The 8,272-nt window shown below is 35.7% G+C and overlaps 1 pseudogene across 1 annotated transcript; it reads right to left on the reverse strand.

Moving 5' to 3' along the window:
- Positions 1–2,991: 2,991 nt before the first annotated feature.
- LOC143583535 (cytochrome P450 711A1-like) lies at positions 2,992–7,158 on the reverse strand (annotated as a pseudogene). The gene is made up of 4 exons (XR_013144186.1): positions 6,893–7,158; positions 4,276–4,746; positions 3,563–3,658; positions 2,992–3,436 (listed from the first exon to the last, which is right to left on the reverse strand). The product of XR_013144186.1 is annotated as a cytochrome P450 711A1-like (transcript).
- Between the last annotated feature and the right edge of the window lie 1,114 nt (positions 7,159–8,272).

Below are 8,272 nucleotides of genomic sequence, written 5' to 3' on the forward strand. Positions count from 1 at the left end.
AATTGAGAGTCAAAAGTCATGTATAAAGAAAGATAAAAAAGTAACAACTTGCATAGCACCAAGTACAACAATTTAAAAGCAAGTTACAACTCAAATAACATTAAGAGCATGTTTCGGATTTAGTTTGAAAATATCTTATTGGTTTATTGGTTTTTCAAAAAGCCAATAAGTTAAATGGTGTTTGGCAATCATAAAAATTTCCTTTAATATAGTTTTTTGAAAGAGTTAAAAAACAGTTCCTAAAAGCCCTAAATTTTGGCTTTTAAAAATGACTTTTTGAAAAAGCCAATAAACAATAAACAGTTTTTAAACTCAATCTCAAACATGCTCTAAACACAACCCAAGAAGAAAGAAAGTTCGTAATTGTATATATACTAGAATTTTCACCCATCATGTTGTGAGGGGAGGGACAATCGATTTGAATGTTTCCAATTGCAATAAAGAAGACGGTTCATCTGTAGAGTCACAAACTATGTTACAAAAGATTAAGGTTTAAACGTATATGATTACAAAACTTGAAAGGATTATATGCTAGCCAAATATATACATAAAGAGAGTACAACACTAACTCCACAAAGTACAAAACCATAACGTCAAATTTAGTTGAAATTGTTATTATATAAATATATAATTTGATTTATTTGGCTTAATTACGGTATTAATTTAAATTAAATATTTGATTTTCACTTTTTTTTAATGAAATAGACGTCGGTAAATGGCTTGTTTTTTTGAAAATGAAGCTATGCAGGAAACACCCCTAGGCCCTACCGCCCTTGGGTGATGTACCTCGACACTATATGACACTTTCACCTCTCAATATGTACACTATAGACGGTTTTAGTAAAAAAAAAAGCTCAAGATTTGTGAGTAATTAATCAACTTTGACAATATAAGTTTGAGGTAAATAAGCTCAAAGGGTGTGTGAGTACAGGTATTCCTATTCAACCAAATTGTAAATCGTATCACATATCCGTTCCCACACCAGATCATATATCATATTAAAAGGAGAGGCCTTGGGTTAAGTCTTACTCATGACAAAAACAAATTAGGGGGTTTCAGGTAGGGTTTTCTCACATATCACATATGATGGATTTCCTATTATGGGTGGTCTTTAGGTCAAGCCTAATGGGGCAGACTAATGTACAAGATTTCTTTTGATGACATGCCAACCTAGCACCCCATGCTTCCATACACGGGGAATAAAGAATATCAAGTATACTCGTCAATGATCCAAATAGTAAAAAAAAAGATGGGATAAGGGGAGGGAGGGGCAATTGTATATATATACTAGAGAAAGCTCAAGAAATGGTTTGTGAGTACTAATATTCCTATTCAACCAAATTGTAAACTGTATCACATATCTGTTTCCACACCAGATCATATACCATATTAAAGGGAGAGGTTTTGGGTTAAGTCTTATTCGTGACAAAAAAAAAATTAAGGGGTTTCAGGTAGGGTTTTCTCACATATCACATATCACGCGTTGTTGGGCCATCAAGAAGGCATAAGTGCGGAAGATGAAGGTAGCAGAAATGAGAATGCTACGTTGGATGTGTGGGCACAAAAGGTTAGACCGAATAAGAAACGTTGTATTTCGGGAGATATTAGGGGTAGCGAACATAGCAGACAAGATAAGAGAGTGGAGATTGACATGGTTTGGACATGTGAAGAGAAGACAGATGACGAATCATGTTAGATCCGTAGAAAACATTACTATAGAGGGGAGGAGGGGTAAAGGACGACCTAAATTGACGTGGGGTGAGAGGATTAAGCATGATTTAATAGACCTAACCCTCTCCGAGAACATGTTGAGAATAGGAATTCGTGGAGAAGTAGAATTAAAGTTTAAGGATTTTTAGGGAGAAATAAATACCTTAGGGCTTCTATGTACCTTATTTTGGTCACACATCATAATAGTATATTCTTCCATACTACTACTACTACTACTACTACTACTACTACTACTACTACCACCACCACCACCACCACCACCACCACCACCACCACCACCACCACCACTACTAGTTTTTATATTACTGTTGAACTTTGATTTCCTTTGTACTGCTTCATGCATATGTACTTAAGAGCTGAGGGACTCTCTAGAAGCCAGATCTTTATCCGTTTGGATAGAGGTACGGTGTGCATACATCCCACCCTCCCCAGCCCCTACTTATAGCTTTGCTGTTGGTGGGACTTCACTCCCTACTTATAGCTTTGATGTTGGTGGGACTTCACTGGGTATGATTGATTGATGAATTTACTATTGAGGATGGTCTTCAGGTCAGGGTTAATGGGACAAACTGATGTACGAGCTTTCTTTTGATGGCATACCAACCTAGCATCCCATGCTTCAATACGCAGGGAATAAAGATGATCAAGTATACCCGTGTCCAAATACTAAAAAAAGTAAAGATGAGTTTGAAGATCTGATCGGTATATTGGAATAATAAAGGTAAGTTCCAACTGACTAAGATCATATACTTGATTTCTAGTAAAATCAAGTTTTTAATACATCTAAAATAATATGTTTTTTTAGAATAATACGATATATTAATATGTTTGGTTTCAACAAAGGAAATCATGTATGGTATTGGTTTCACCTCTATCAAATCCACCATATGTATTATATTATATGAAATAAAGAGTATCGGCCCCAAAACAAATTTTCACGGTTTGATTAACCACACCAGTGAGCCACACTCCTTATAGCAAATGCCGGGGTTCGAGTTTTACAAGAGGCTAAAAGAGACAATAAGATAGCAAGAATAAAAAAAATAGCTATTCAATAAAGAAAAATTAACCACAACATAAAGAAAAGACTTAACATTTAAAACTAACCAAAGAGCTAGTACATTTTATCTTGTATTTAGGAACTTCCTGGGTTTGAGCCTCACAAGAGGGAAAAATGTGGAAATAAAAAACCAGCTGTGCAAAAAAAAAAAAAAAAAAAAAAAATTAACCACACCATGGAAAAAAGACTTTAACAATTTAACTAACCAAAAAGCTAGTACAAATTTTCATGTAATGAGGGACTTTAAAGCATCCCTAAATAAAATATTCGGAAATTAAAACATTATATCATAGAAGATTACAAATGAGAGAGAACGCTAATATTATGTTCTTTTGATGGCTCTAACCTTAACACCATACTTGAAGTTAAGAACTATGCCATAATCAAACTCCAAAGGGTTTTCCATATTGGGTGTCTAAACACATATTTTTGGTACAAATGAATCAATGTGAGCTTGATCTCTTGCAAAGAGAATTTCTTACCAAAGCACACTCGAGGTCCGATCCCGAAGGGTATGATTGCATACGGGTTCCTTCGTTTTTCTTCATCATAATTCGGGTCAAATCTCTCCGGCTTGAACTTAGGGTCCGGAATATTTTTAGGGTCCTTGGCTAGAACTCCAACTTCCAACCACACCCATGTACCCTGATGGCAATGCGAGTGTTAAGAAATGGATTTAGGGGCTGTTTAGTAGCCTTTTAATGGTCATTAAGAGACTACATCTTAATGGACTGTTTGAAAGACTTATAAGTTATGAAGTAACGGTAGTACCTTGGGGAGAGTGTAACCTCCAATCTCAACTTGTGTTGATGTTTCCCTTGCTATTAAAGGAGAAACCACATAAAACCTCATTGCTTCTTTGACCACCTATGGAAAAACAATTATTAAATGGTTTGTTGTAATAGGAAACAATTTGTTGTAATTATTAAATGCGTTGCGGATTAAACCGGATTAATCCGAAAAATTTTATACTAAACCAAACACAACATGACACGGATAAAAAATCATATATGACACATAAATTTGAACATGACATGAGTTTTCACATGTTGAATGAATATAACATGTTTAACCTGGAATGTTATTTTTATTTTCTTTATAACGTAACATTCTACAATACATATTTATAACAAAAAGTACATATGTATATATTTATTACGTTTAAACTTTAGCACCTCGTGTAAATTACTTTTTTTATCGATAAAAATTAGTATAAAATATCAAATTAATTTTATTTTATAACAAAAAACAACTTTTCTTAAAATGTCTGAGCCAAAAGTGTGACACGACCCAAAAGGAGACCCCTTTAGCTATTTGTTCACGGGCCTGACCTGAAACTGAATCGAACTTGTTTAGAGTAAATCCAAAGCTGTGATTTTCATGTTGTGTCAGAGATACACATCACCAACCCAACCCAACCCAACCCGACCCGACCTGACCCAACCCCGTTAAGATATATATAGATATATAGATACTAAACTTACCTGATCAAGATATGGGAATCTTGATTAAAGATCATCAGTAGTCGAACGCCGATCATGTGGACCAAATTCATCGATCTCTTTAAGTAACTTTCGCTCGAATTTCGGATGCCCAGAAATCAAATTAACACAAGACAATAGAGTAAACGACGTGGTCGCTGACCCAGCCAGTAAATGCTCATAAGCAATGCTGCTAATATAATCAGGTGTTAACAAGTTCTTTGAAGCAGCCTCTGACTCTCTTGCTTTTAGTATCAGCGACAAGAAATCTTTTGACCCTTTTTGTTCGTATTTCATTTTGTTGACCACAATTTGTTCAAGTTCATGTTTGTCTGGTCGATTTTCCAGTCCATTGTGCATGGAATTCTTTTAAGTATTTGACGAACGGGTTCTTGAAGGATTGGGAGAATGAGGCCTAGAATGATCGAGAACGAACCCGATAAGTCCATGTAAAGCCCCGTTACCGGTGCCACACATTTGGACGTTGGATTTACTCGTAAACGCAGTTCTAAATATCAGAGTTAATTAATACATTCGCGGAATATTAAAACTTTCATAAACATTACAATTAATTTCTTGTCCTTCAAATCAAAACATTAATTAAAAGCGTCTTAAGTCTTCAGATGCCAAACTCTTTATTCTTCTGCCATGTGCCCCCGCTCAAGCAAGCTGTCTCAATCTACTCACCTGCGTGCATACTAAAAGTCAGCTACGCTGAGTGATTTCTAGTTAATCATACCACATAAAACATATTCATAACTACATACTTTCGTACATATTTCATACTTTCATACTTGCCTAACCATACCTTACGTTTTAAAGAGCATTACGCCCTATAACCTTCGCATATATTATTAGGGTATGCAACCTTTTAACCTTCGCATATATTATTAGGGTGTGCAACCCTTTAACCTTCGTATATATTATTAGGGTATGCAGCCCTTTATCCTTCGCATATATTGTTAGGGTATGCAGCCATTTATCCTTCGCATATATTATTAGGGTATGCAACCCTTTAACCTTACCTTACCGTTCATTATCATATCCATACATTTAATACCATACATATCATAGTCGTACATACTTCCTTATTCACATACACACATCGTACATATTTCACTATACTTGCCTTAACAATACGTGCAATACACGAAGGTCGTTCACGTACTGTCAAGCTTACATACATAACCATCACAATCGTCATTAAGACATACACTTACTATTTCAGGTATGTGTATTAACATTCACATCGAGTATGCATACAATCCCGAAATCATAACAAGGAAATGGGGCTAGAAACTCACCTGAAGGCGGTTACGTTCACAGTTAATCGTAATCCCTTTCTTGAGCTGTGCACGGCTAATTGTATAATATTCACATGTATTAATTAACTATTACTACCCATATCGTATTTCTATCTTTATATAACCCACAACGAACGGGGGTCCGGGGGCAGCGCCCCTGGCAGCGGGGTTCTAGGGGCGGCAGCCCCTAGCGGGGTCCAAGGGGCAAAGCCCCTGGCTGGGGTCTTAACACATTTTCCATTAGGATTTTTAATTTATTTCCTAATTCGCTAATCCATTCTCTATAACGAATTAAGTCTTGTTCATTAGCTAATTCGTTATCTTTTGAGATCTGGTTCGTTATTCTAATTCGCCCTCTTATTATCGTCTGATTCGTCCTCTAATTTGTTACCTTTCCATAGCGAACTGGCGGGTAACGAATTACTTGATTCGTTACTTTAGCATAACGAATTTGGTGAGCCAATTCGCCATCTTATCTTAACGAATGGTTGAACTGATTCGTTATCTGGTCTTAACGAATGGATGACTAATTCGTTATCTCATAATGAACTGCATCCATCTTATCCAGACTTTGACTCAGGATCAAAGTCAAAATTGCCAAGAACAGCAACTAGTCAACAGAGTCGGATTTTTACGATTGAACCCTCAAATCTTAACAAAACGACACGATTTTGGTACCATTGAACTCGAAAACCAAGCGCCTACAAACCCTACCCATCAAATCGGCCAAACATCAATGTTTAAGAGGTGCGATTTAGGCCTATAGGTTACGGGTTCTTTTATGTTATCAATTAACCTATCAAATGCTAATCCATTTCTGTAATATTTGTTTGGTTAGATTCGTTTTCAACATATTAAGACAGATCTGTGATTTCCCAAATCAAACCGAACCTATATGAACGATTTCTAAATATAAACGTACCTTAAACGAGTCAAACTACGAGCACGGTTAAGCCTTGACGTTGTTTTGGGTTCTTCACGACGATCTAGCACCAACGGGATTGGTTTTCCACCTTCGAATCTCGGCTCGGGTTATAGGATAGTGTTTGTGTGTGTTTTCCAAGGTGTAGGCTATGGTGTAGAGAGTGGATAAAAATGGAAAGGTTTAGGGTTTAAGGGTATTTATACTCCCTTAAGCCCATGGACCTAAGGCCCATTCTATTTCTTATTTTCCAACTTCTAAAGTCCAAGCCCAACCGTGTACAGTTTGTTAACTAACTGATAAACGACACAATATAAAATAAACGACATTTATTTTATTATTATAATCAAAAGTAGGATGTTACAGTCCATTTTGAGCATTGTGGTGGAGTAATTGCTGTTTGATGAATGATTCGATGTGTTTATCGGTGTGTTGATGGGAGGTTGGCTTTGAGAGGCCAAAGTCAAATCCGAAATCCGCTTTTACAATAACATCGATCGCCATTTTGAGCGGGAATTCACTTAACATTATGTCTTGATCATCTGTTGGGATGTTTTGTGACGTGGATTCGATAAAAGACTATATCATTGGGGCTAGTTTGGCTAAGTATGATGGTTGGTAGACCGAAACTATAGTGTTTCTCATATTGACCATCATGAATCCCTAAAATTGACATCAAGTTTTGTTTTTTAATTTAAGAGTAAATTACGGTTCTAATTCATGTGGTTTGGCCTGTTTAACCATTTCGTTCGAATAAAGAATTCTTGCAACATGTTATGGCTTTAGGTTTAATATTTTATAACTTTTCAGTCCATGGTGCTAACCCATCCATTTATCCTGTTATATCAAAGGACCATTCGATCATTTTAAACCTATAAATTATACCTGTAATTTATGAAAAACGTTCTTTTTGAAAGGATTATAAAATTTTAAACCTCAAAATATTTATTTTTGAATTAAAAGGGTTAAGCAAGCCAAGCCAAACCACATGGATCAAAAAATTGTAGTTTATTCTTAAGTTTATTATCAAGAGATTATGCAAATTTCCAATTTTGGACCTTGGAAATTACCTTATCCAAAAAAGGTCCTTTTTGTGAAGTGGGGAAGCTAAAATAGGTGATGGGATACTTCTGTTGAGAATGTCTTTAAAATTCTTGATTCCAACTTCTCTGCATAGTTCTGCATTAGCAACAATCACTAGTGGTTGTCTCCTAATGTGAAACCTGATTACGTGTTTGACATTTTAGTTTTTAAGAAAATAACTATTTGTCTAGGTCAGTAGATGAACAGAGACCTAAGTCAACCAGCTAGTGCTTATTTGATAATCATGATACTTGTTGTGGGACTTTAACAGAGGTGGCAAAAGTGATGTAGCATGGTAACAGACCATTAACACTGAGGAAAGATGACGTGGTAACGTAGCTTAAACAAGGAAATAGTAGGCTAAATGCTTAACAAGGAAATGGTGGGGCTTAATGTGGCAACAGAGCTTTAAACCACAACGTAATGTTAACATGGTGTGTTAGTTAAAGCCCTACTCCCTACATGGCAACGACCTATTGATTTAACCTGAAGATTAAAGCCCCGTCACAACAAATAGCCTTGTTGTAATCTATTGATCAACAACTTTTATTTATTTATTTATTTATTTATAAAGAAAGTTCTTTGTTCATTGGAATCTTATGATTACACTTTTGAAAGTTGTAATAAGCCCTTGTCCGTTTAAATAATCCTATGAAAAGCTAAGTCTTTACTTAGTCAATATTTTCTAATC

The sequence above is a fragment of the Bidens hawaiensis genome, unplaced genomic scaffold, assembly GCF_021521415.1.
Source record: "Bidens hawaiensis isolate Kalapana, Puna unplaced genomic scaffold, B.hawaiensis_p1.1 tig00032453_1, whole genome shotgun sequence".
NCBI lineage: Eukaryota > Viridiplantae > Streptophyta > Magnoliopsida > Asterales > Asteraceae > Bidens > Bidens hawaiensis.